We start from the raw sequence: 12,421 nt of genomic DNA on the forward strand, positions 1-12,421 counted from the left end.
GCATCACCAAAGGTGTGGAAAGGCTCTCCTAGACACCATTGCTACCTGCTCTTTGAGCAGGAGTCATGAATCTAGAAGGACCCCCAGATTGCATATCAAACCTGTCTGGGTCAATGTTACCCCATAAATTAATATAAATTTAAGATAAGATTAAGTTTATTAAATACGTTTTTAAAAATAACTTAATATAAACATAACATAGTTAATGTAAATCTTAATGTTTAGAGGAACAATAAGATTCTTAATGTACATAACATAAACTGATTTTTATGGGTTCACATTTTTAAATTAGCACAAGATGGGAGAATTGCAAAGTAAATATTTAGTAAACTATTTTACTAAAATAATCTGAACTGACAGAATCAAAATACGAAACTATCAAAAGAAAATATCAAAATATATTTTCCCTTTTAAAAAACTATCAAATACATTTTTAAATTCAATTCAGTATAGCAAAAACTGTTATCCTCTGCATAATAGTGGAAGTTTATTTTGATAAATTACATAGATAGGACATGTTTATTCAAATGAAATATGTGTTACAATTTGACTAACTTGGGTTTGTATCCAAACTCAGGTATAAGAACAATCCATGTTTTATTTTCAAGCAACAAATCAGACTTTGAAAGAATGGTTCATTGATAGTTTATTCAAAAAGTAGCTTGTTGTTACATTACGATCAAGAATTATAGTTACTTCTTCAAGTGTTTCTATACTATCCCAAGCCACCCATCAAAAATAGTGGAACACATAATAGAAAGCTTCATTCATTCTCATTAAGACCTTAGTCTTAGTCAAAGTCTAATCACCTAAAGCAGGTGTGTCAAACTCACAGCCCGTGGCCCAGATGCCTCATGCGCTGGCCATGCCCATCCCCGATTTAGCAAGGGGGGAAAAGTCGCGATACATCACATGATGACGTGACGAGCTTGACACCCCTGACCTAAAGGATTGGCCCAGTGTAAAAATCCTCCCAAATACTTATTGGGATAATACAGAAATGCAGAATACCTCCAAGTTCTCTTCCAACTTTATTATTCTGTTATTCTGTTAAATTGAAATAAATATTTGCCTTTCTTTGTTTTGGGGAATTTGATGAAATTTACAGAAACGTTTTCCTATGGTGTGGAATATCTAAGTCTGATGGGTTACTTTGTACAAGGTGGAATAATAATCACAATAACCTTTCCTGAATGTGATAACACTGGTGCTTGGGGTATAAATATATGCATAATATTGTCTTCTCAGCTATCTAAAGCAGCTCACAAAACATAATCATATAATTTCTAGGGATAAGGGACAAGATAAAACTGAGGTGAAAAGAATTATAAAGCAATTTCCGTCTCACATTAGCTTTGCCTTCTATGATTACGGTAATTAATACTGGCATGACTGATTTCAGGGAAGAATTGTTAGCCACAGAATCAATATTTCCCTGAGTCCCCTGTACATACTGGTGTTTTACATGAACAAAGATTTTCCCACCTTATTTTTGACATAGCTACTATAGTGCTACCCTGGAATTCCAGAAAATTGGATCTGCTTAAAGAAACTCACGATCACAATTGATTCAGATTGTCAATTTCATTCAACTAAAAGAAAGCTGATTCCAGTTTATTCTAGTCTGCCTCAGAAGTGGGTTTTGCTATATCAAATACACAATCAAAGGTTATTCTTTTGAAAGAATCCAGAATTTGCTTCCAGGTTTTTCCTAAATTAGACAAATGTTTAAGAGAAAAATAGCATACATAAGATACTATCCACAGGGTTATATATTACATTACTTATGAAGTGACATTTCTTTCATAAGGAGTGACCTTTCTTTCAAATAAATCTATCGCGTAGTGAGGACAGTGGTGTCTCTGCCTCTGTTCCTGAATTTCATACTTTCTAGTATCTTTATGGAATCTTTAGGTCATGCCATTAATATTGCCTTGTTGTCAAATCCATTCATGGTTAAATATCTTAAAGGAGATATTTCTCATTAAACACCCAACTCATGATTACAAAGCTACCATGATTATTTCCAAAGAATTTTTTTCCAAATACTCTTCTAAAGTTCCTCCCCCTTTGTAAAGATGGCATCTGGTAATTGTTACTTTCACAGAGTTGTTGATAGCCTAGAGTTTTAAGATGATGAGAATGACAGGTGAATGTAGATCACTTTGTATATTTACAATGTTTTGATCGAACCCAAACCTGATTTCCTGTAAATAATGATAGACATTTTAATTTGGATGGGACTAATTTCAGGGCAGTTGCTGTAGAATTCTGTTGGTTCAATAAACATTGAGACCAAGTAGTAGCTATCATTATTAGTGGAACAGCCAATCAGGAAAGAAACGGAATGAAGTCTGGAGGTCTTGAGTAAGAATTTGTCCTGGACTCCCAGCCTTTCACAATGAATTTGCACTGAAGTCCAGCTCTTCATCTGGGTGGCTCAATCTGGTTTCAAGGTTACTGTTGGAATCTCCTTATTTTCTGTTTGGAATTACTTCAACTTCCAAACTCTAAGTTGGCTAGGTTGAAGAATATTCAGAAAGTTCATGACAACCATGGATTTGACACAAATAATATTAAGCTCAAACAATATAAGCAATCACATGGCAGACCTCACCTTTGACACAGAGCAGATTTGCAGTGATTAGGATATGGAAGATCTATCTACAGCCCTTTGCTGTTATTATATCCCTTCCTAATCCAGATGAGACTGTCTCTATTAACTCTATGGCAGTGATGGCTACCTTTTTGCCGTCATGTGCCAAAAGCGGGGGGAGGGCAGGGGGGGTCATGCGCATGCGTGCCCACACCCATAATTCAATATGCCCCACCCCTCACGCATGCACACACAACACCCCCCGTGCGGTCCCCCCGCTTTTGGCACGCAATGGCACAGTGGCCCAGTAGGCCCATTTTTTGCCCTCCCCAGGCTCCAGAGGCTTTCTTGGAGCCTGGGGAGGGCAAAAATGGCATTCCCCTCCCCAGAGGCCCTCTGGAGGCTGGAAACAGCCCATTTCCCGACTTCTGGTGGGACCGGAAGGCCCGAAAATCCGGTGGCTGGTGCGCTCTTGCACGCTGGAGCTAAGATAGGCAACGCTCGCATGCCCACATATATGGCTCCGCATGCCACCTGTGGCACATGTGTCATAGGTTCGCCATCACGGCTCTATGGGATGAATAGATAAATTAACATTCTCTTTTCTATGTGACTTACAGTTTGGGATAGATTTGGGCAGATGTGTGGGCAGTTTCTCACTAATTTTGTTGACTTTTTGGCCAGCTGCCCTTGGCAACATGAGATGACACTTAATGCAACTGCTCCTAAGTGATCCCTGCCATGGCCAGCTTTGACTTAGAGGAGTCTGACAGAGAGAAGCCTGCTCTGGAAGAACCAGACGGACTCCAGCCTGAGGAAACTTTGAGCACTCAAAACATCTGAGGCTGATTTACCCAGCAGTCACCAAGAGAAGCTGCAATCACTGCCCAAGGATGAGGAACTGAACTGGAACTCAGAGTCCCAGAGGATCCCAAAATTGTGCACCAGATCCACTAGAAGAGTGTACTTCATCTAGATTCAGAGTTGCTAACTCTCCTGACCCTGGGGGTGGGGAGAAACAAAGACCCACAACCAGTCTGTTTTGCTAGGGATGAGTCACAACCATTTCTCCCCATACAGGTCCTTACAGTTTCCAAGCTCTGAAGAAGCACTTGAACAATATCACTTGCCCGACATGTGTAATTGGATTTCATCAATCAATTACTTTAAAAGAGCACATTTTTGGAAGAGACTACTGTTGTGTTGGAAGAGATTTATGAGAAAGAAAGAGATAAAAGAACAACGAAGTCAGAATCATCAACTTTCTGCAGCTTGGAAAGGAGTAAAAATTCAGACATCATAAACGGTTGGAAAAAATTGCATGGATACAGACCTCTACTTTGAAATTATTTTAAATCAGTGAGTTCCACTAAATCATAAAGAAAGTTGGTGAAAAGGAAGCAAGGACTGAGGATGAAGTAGTATAGTACTTAGAAGATAAAGGTGACTCTGGTTACCTGATGATAATAGAAAATGAGCCAGTCACAGAGACTATTACTGATAAGAAGGAAAGAATGAGGACGAGAAAGCATAACTACCAATGTTGACAATCTAATCAATGAAGGGAGCAAGCTGGGTAATGTGGTATTTTGTACAGATACTTCTTGAAATACTAACATGAAGTATTATTTATCCCACTTATTAATCACACAGAAGCAGCATGATTCAAAAATTCTGTTCAAGCCAATCACTAAAGCTGAAACTGATTAAATCTGTTTGAATAAAGTAGTTTAAATAAAGCTGTTTAATTGCTTTATAAAACTGTTTATTAAAAGATTGTATTTATACACTGAATGTCTGCTGCCATCTACTGACCAAAATAATCAACATTTGCATTTAACGGACACCCTTTTGCCCCATGTCCGTTAAATCAAGTTTTTATTGCTTTATTATGTAAGTTTATATTTTTTAAAGAAACATTTTAATATGTACTTGCATAGGAGGATATGACTGAAATGTACCTGTTAATTTATTACTGAAATGACTTGTTAGTATGGCTTAGGAATGTGCTATCCATTGCTAAATGAGCATTTGAAAAATGCACCCAGAAAAGCCAACTCTGCATTTCTTTCTGAAGGGTTACTAAAGAAAAGCTCATTTGAAGTCCAAATTATGAACGCTCTCAAATAGGCTGCATCTGAAAATATATTGTCAGAAGAAACAGTAGAATTGGATAAGAGTACATAGAATTCCATGAGTTTTGCTTTTCCCCTAGGAAGAAAACATTCAAAGAATGGAAACAAGAATTTAACTCTGGTTTCTTGGGTTTCAGAATACACTGGACATCAGGATCCCTTGGTATTAATGTTCAACAGGTATTTATAATAATTCTATTATGCTACCACAAGTATAATGGAATGGAAAAGCTGTGGAGAACAAATTAAAGGAAATACAGTAAACATGTATCAGAATCGAATTGTGCTTTTATGATAACTCCATCTTCCTGGATCAACAGGAACACCTTGTCCCCCAATACAAAGACATCAACTCATTAATACATACCCTGAAATCTGTTTTTATTGATAACATATCCAAACTGCCAGGTGCCCATCTGCCCCCAATATTAACATATATTGTACAAGAAGGTATGTCTAAAATGATGACAAAGAAAATACAGCAGACATATAAATGCTCTCTGAACTCTAGGACTTTGAGGGAAGTTGTTCTGCATCCTATTCACAATAAAAGACAGTGGAAGAACAATCTAGCAATATCAAATTTATTTCCATGCCATTAAGACTGCCACAGCAACCAAAGGCAACTGTGCAAAATTCACCAGTTCATATATTTCAGGTACTGCTGAAAACCTCATTCCTGAAGTAGCTTGAAGGAATGATGCTCAATTTAGATAACTGTTTGTCAAATACAACAACCTGATCAACCTATCCTCCTGATGATCTTAATTCAGAGCAGCGGGGTGATATGCATGAGTCACTGTATGTGGAGACAACACTTCAATAATGGCAGCTTAGACATGGCATATAAGGTTTGTGTAATTTAACTTTTCATGTTTTATATAGAGTGATCTATAAAATGAATTATACATAAGAGGATAATTTATTTCATACAGTTTATTTCTAATATGTTCTTGAAAGAAGGAATTCAATTTGGCAGAGATTGAAGAACCTATAGTAATATATGCTCATTCCCTACCAAATTCATAAATAAGAGCATCAGTCCATTCAGTCTCAATCTCTTGTCATGCAGTTATATATTCATTACCACAGACCACACTATCCTAGCATTTTGTTACCACCATTGCTAGTGCAATTGCCCGATACTAAAGTATCCTCATCAACTTTTTGATGAATTTTTGATAAATTTGTTCTTCTGAAAGGTGGGATATAAAAATTCGTAACAAATCAATAATAAACCAGGAAACATGACTATTTTACCTGAGCAGCACCAGCAGCAGAAGGCACTGGTGAGTACAAGAAAACATTACAATTTAAAATTGTTTAAGATTAGGCAAAAAGTTAAAAACATTTAAAATTTAAAAATATAAATGTTGAAAAGCGAAAAATGGTTTCAATTGAAATCTCATAAGTCTGCATTACAGGAGACTCTTTTCTACTTCGATTGTCAATAATTGTCAGTATTACATGTAATAAAAATATGAGGTGTTTTTTTTCAAAACTACAAATATAGTGCTGTACAGAACAGAGAAAGGTAAATTGCAGTGTGCGATGATTTGCTTTATAGAATGTGTCAACCTGATCAGTTCCTTTCTAACACTATGTATTAAAAGAACTTGAGAAACTATCCACTGAATCTAGTCTGTATTTCTTTGCTCCTGATGACACCTCTTGGCTTCCATCTTTTCCCAATGCAACATATCATCCTCTGAATGCATACATCAGTTGACGTACCCAACATATTTACTGACATATGAAATCTTAATCTTAATGCTAATGAATTATCTGGAAGGAAAAGAATGCACATTTTCCTATGCAAGTAGTTTTGTGTTGGTTTTTTGTTTTGTTTTTTACCAAAAAAAAACCCATTTTAGATTAAACCCCAGTATTGGTGGTGGTGCTGCAACAGCTGGACATAATGTTTATTTATTTATTTATTTATTTATTTATTTATTTATTTATTTATTTACTTTTTTTATTTATGCGTCATTTTGCTACAAAAGAGAATTAGATGAGTAGCCGACCGAGCCTTACATAAGGCTATGAGGACAAGTCATATAAGAATGTAGATGAAAACTTGCCATAGGTCTGCATCATGGATGACTTTGTACTCCTTCAGTTATATCACTATCACAAAGCTCTGTTTACAGCTTTTGAAGGCTGACTTCAAAGGCTGGGTTCTTGAAAGAAAATGCTGTTGAGATCAATGTATGTCCAAAAAATAAGCTTCAGGGGCATATGACAAAGATATTCTCAGTATCCCATTCCTACCTATTGTTTGGTTTAAGATAACAAGTCTAATTCTATCTTATTATTTATTATTTATTTATTAATTTTATTTCTATACCACCCTTCTCCCGAAGGACTCAGGGCGGTGTACAGACTGATTAAAAGCACAAAGACAGACAAAATTTAAAATTATTAAAATTATTAAATGATATCTTGTACTTGTTCAACGTAACCTGCAGCTTGATATTTAGATAAGGTAATAACTGCCATCACTTAATTAGATCTTTAGTTTCTTCTAGCAATACTATGGAATTTTTCCCTGACTGGAAAAAAATTCCTATGTCCAGTGTCAAATATTAAGGGTAAGTGATTATGACGGACATTCAGGGAACTGTAAATGACCTGCTATTTATATCTCATGAAATGTGTTTATATTTTTAAAGAAACTATATCATAAGACAAATGTTAAGAATGTCAAAATTATTTCATATTTCCTTAAAAATACATATGAATCAAAGCCAATTAGCCCAATGCCCCCTTCTCACAAACATGTGGAATAAAACCAATTATCTTGGAAAAAAGCCAATTAAAATTAAACTGATAATCTTAATATCCAAACTTCTAATAATCTTTGGATAATTACTTTTCACACAAAGATGTTTTTAAGGTAAACTGTGAAATATTGTCCATCTATCATGCTTACAAGCAGCAACAATATCCTCAATGCTTTGTTATCTTTAAATGCTATAGTGTGGTTTATGTTAACAAGTAATCATTGTGATACTAAACATGTTTATAATGCATGTCTTTACAGTTACTTTTAACATTCTTAAGAACAAATTCTTAACATACTCTTTTATTTGCACTTTATGACAGAGAATAGATTAAAAACTTTACTGAGTTGCTAAATCTTTACTGAGAGTAGAATTATATACATTATAGGAACGTTTAACTTTTGCAATGACTGTAATGAATTTGATTATCAATTAGAAAATAGTGAGTATAATGTGAAAAATTATACATCATTGTATTATATGGACAAGAATACTAATTCTCAGATGGAGTTATATACAATATTAGCAAAGCAATAGCACTTAGACTTATGTACCACTTGATAGTGCTTTATAGCATTATAAGGGAATAAAAGTCTTAGTTCTTTCCACATAATGTTTATTTATTCAAAATAAGTGATATGACATTGTACACATTACTATTTTGTTTGTACATTTTTGGCTGCCATGTTCAGAAATACATACAGTGATATCAGTGGTGATAATGATAATGATTGATGTTTGTGATAGCAAATAAGGAGTGGGACTTCAAATCTGAGACTAACTTAAATTTCTGTTTGAAAAGTCCAGTTATTTACATAAGAACAGTATTATTCTTCATGTAATTGCAGTAGGTAGACATTTCATGTTTGATTATTATTACTCTTTTCCCACATAATTATATTAAGCATAAATAATTAAACTGAATAATTAAACTGAAGCATGGAATGAAATAATATTCATTCCATGAATAAACTAGTACAATTCCTAGGAACAGTAGCAAATTTAAAAATCCAGAAGAACTTGACAGTTTCATAGGAAGAATGGGAAAATATTTTGATTTGAATGTACTTTAGTTGCTATTTGCTTTCGAAGACTGCTTATTAGGCATATTATCTTTACATTGTCCATCCTACTCTATTTTCCCCCAATATAAAAATGTCATAATATATCTTCTCTCTTGCAAATTCAAATGGATCTATAAAAATTCATAAAAACAAGAAACTAGACTACTAGAGTTTCCTTTTAAAGACTCGACTGAGTGTGCAACTCATTTTCTGAAAAACAACAAACCTATCATATTATTCTTTGATAAAACTCGCTTTTCCCTGGGTCAACAAGTTCCAAACAGCAAACACCTCCTTAATGAAAGTGGTATGTTCATTATTACTTATAATGGATTATTTAATACTTCTAGTACACTCCCGAAAATATTTAAAAAAATGCATATTGATCATAATTTCCAAATATTGTACATATATTTCCAAGCCAGTTAAAAATTTGTCATTTCTAACAAAAAATTCCCATTGTTTGACAGTCATGCTATGTGGCCAGTATGCTTAAAATGAAACTTAACATAAAAATGCAACTACTATGATAGAATAGAATCTGAGATTATACAGTCCAGAAATGGGGAGGGGGTTCTTTCACGGGTTTAAAAATATATTGTAAATTAGCATGCAAAATATTATCTAAACATTTCATTCAGATCAATCTAAATTATAGCAATGATGCATTTTTAAGGAGCAGGCCAAGTCTTTCTATAATTATGATAAACACAATTAATTGGAATTTTAAAAATTTATTACTAATGTTAATTCAGTCAAAATATCCCTTTTACAGCAAATATAACAATGTAAAAATTCAGAGCTGATCATCTTTTATCTCATGTGTACTAAATTGGTAAACATTAGCAAATTATACAACACTGCCAAGATGAATATTTAATGATCAACATTTAATGACCAAGTATATTTTTTTCAGTTTAGCATACTATGTACTAATTTGTAATTAACTTTTACTCACTTTAAAAAACAATAATGTATTATATTATTAACGCATATTATTGTAATACACTTCATTTTATTAATATTATATTAAAACTTAATAGTATCTCTATATAAGACGAGCAATGTATTTACAAAAACTGCATTAAAATTAATAGAAACACTTTCTTATTATGTCTATATTCTGTTTTCTATAACTTGATATTTAAATATGATTAAGTAGAGAGACACATACACGAACTCTGTCTCTTACACACACACTCACAAACACACACACACACAACTTTTTGAACACAAACCCTTACTTATCTCATGACATCTTCATATTAAAAAACTATTTTTAAAATACATCGGCTAATATTTTAAATTAGATGGATTTAGTCACAATCTTATGCCATTTACTATGTTCCATTGCACCTTTGTATAATTTCCAAAGCTGGTATCATTTTCTAATCTTCTAGAATAGTTTTAAAGTGGGAGGGGGATATATGTGGTGGAAATATTCATTCTGTTTTTGAATACCATCCCATTACCAGATAGAAATCAACAGAATTTAAGACAGATTATAAAATTCCAATATTATTTAATATCATTTTGATATGTTTGAAAAATTTAAACATATAATTAATGTATCCTATTAGGTGATTCCAAATTACTAGAAAATAATTATGTAATTTATTATCATTAAATAGAAAAACTCTTTTTTCCCCCAGTACTTCATATGATACAGCATCATTTTTATTTATATTTTAAAAGAAACATGTTTAAAACAATTTCAATAAAACAATAAAATGATAATGGACTTATTCTGGAATGACTTATCTAATTAACATTGCATTTTGAAATCAAGTTAAATAGTAGATATTTTAATGGAGAAAAGATACAGATAAATTGGTGCTGCTGACAACAGCATAAACCAAATCATACTATCTTTCAAATTATCATATATGACTGAATTTCCTCCTTTTGCTCTTAATTCATCTGTAGCACATTAGACAAGGTAATAATTTATGATAATCATATGAAAATATACAATTAATATTCATCACCTCTAGTTTCTCATCACTTTAGATAATCAGTAATGCAGAGTGAAAATGCTGTCAGATTTCTAATTGCTTTGTAATGGGCCTGAAATAGGGAAATCATTAAAGACAAACAATCTGTCACTTGTCTGTTATTTTAACTATCTATCACTAAAAAAGAAACTCGGTAAAGATATTGCTAATGAGCTACAGATGATTTCACTGAATGTGCCCTGAAATGTATTTTAAATAATACTGTATTTGCCTAAGCAGTTCTTTAGACACAATGTATATACAAGTGTATGGACTTCAAAAATTAACATTACAGTACATTGCTTGATCTAATTGCATTAGTTACACCTAGTACTAAACACATTTAATTTGTACTGTAAATCAGTACAATACTGATGGTACAGTACCAATATTCAGTGGGGATCTCATTCCATATGACATCTGTACTGTCTAAGATCCATGTATTTAGAAGCTTCCAATTTACCTACAGAGAAGGAACTGCTTCCTATGCCACTATGCAACTTATATTCACCAAATATTCCCTTCTTAAAACAGAGATTCTGAAATCTTGCATATATTGTAATAATACCGTAAGATGTCCTTGGAGATCCTTTAATGTTTACTGATATTTGTATCCTATTTATTGTAAACTAGTAGGTTCAAACAGGGCAAATAACCATAGATATGAAGTTGGGGATGACCTCAAATTTACTCCCCCCTAAATGGTCTGGGAAAGGCATTTTTCATGTACAAATAATACAGAGAAGAATTGCTGCAATGGAAAACTTCATGCATAGTAAAAGTCTGATGGCCAGAAGGAAAAAAACATGGAATAAGGCATGAAAGCAGGAGTGAAGCAGAAGAAATTTAATAGCATATTAGCATATTAAGCATATTAAACTGCATTTAAGATTGCTCTACAAAATATTTAAAACATTGCCTACTTCATTTTCAAAAGCCATATTTTATACAAACTCTTTAAAAAACATGAGGGTGAAACTGAGACACTTGCCAAACTTATTTCCCAGGAATTAGTAATCCTTTAGAAAAGAATATTTGCATATATAGAGTACAGCACTTCCATACAACTATTAGCTTTATGTCTCTTACTCTCTGTAGAAATTTGTTCCACAGAATTAAGTGCAAGGCAAGAGAGGTGACTTCCCTTCCAATTGCTTTTGAACTGGGGAAGGACCATGGCAAGCTGTTACAGCTTTAAAAGGGAGGCTAAGAATATGTACTGCCTGTACCTATTCTGCCCCTATTAAATTTGCTTGGATTTACATTGAATCCTTTGGCCTTAATGTCAGTTATCTAATAATAAAGTCATTATAGGCAAGGTGACTAGACTTCTCCTATAGCTTTATTGCTATTCTTCTATATTTGGAAAGCATTCACCAATCAGTGGCATGAATGACCTAAGTTTCTATATGAAATTCTCTATAGGTTTGCCGGTTTCAACTCCCCATTGGATATTCCCTGTTTAAAATTAAGTGAAATAATGTTAATATGTAGTGGTACAAATAAAATAGTGGAAGTGTGTTTTCTCCTCTTCTTGGTTGGAAGTCCAGAGAGAAATATTCAAAAATAAAGAGGAAATGGATGAGGGATATGAGAGGTAGTCAAAAAAGAAGCAGTAGTTAAGTGGACTAGCATAAAATATAAATAGTGTACTGGAAGCTAGGTAGGGCCTAGAGAAGAGAAGCTCATGCCTCCCAGCATTCCCACAGACTACACTAGGAGTTGTCTCTATGATTCTTTCAACACAGGCAAAGTAATTTCTATTCTTCCAAATTTAATAAACATGATATTTAGCATTGTTTCAGATGGTCTCTCATTAATGTTTTATTATTTATTTTTATTGTACAGT

General features: G+C 33.5%; 1 protein-coding gene across 4 annotated transcripts in view; it reads right to left on the reverse strand.

Moving 5' to 3' along the window:
* DCDC1 (doublecortin domain containing 1) overlaps positions 1-12,421 on the reverse strand; it is a 277,838-nt gene that overhangs the window by 257,898 nt on the left and 7,519 nt on the right. The gene's annotated exons all lie outside the window — the stretch shown is intronic.

This window comes from Pantherophis guttatus, chromosome 1 (genome assembly GCF_059756535.1).
Source record: "Pantherophis guttatus breed Tessera chromosome 1, ASM5975653v1, whole genome shotgun sequence".
Taxonomy (NCBI): Eukaryota; Metazoa; Chordata; class Lepidosauria; order Squamata; family Colubridae; genus Pantherophis; species Pantherophis guttatus.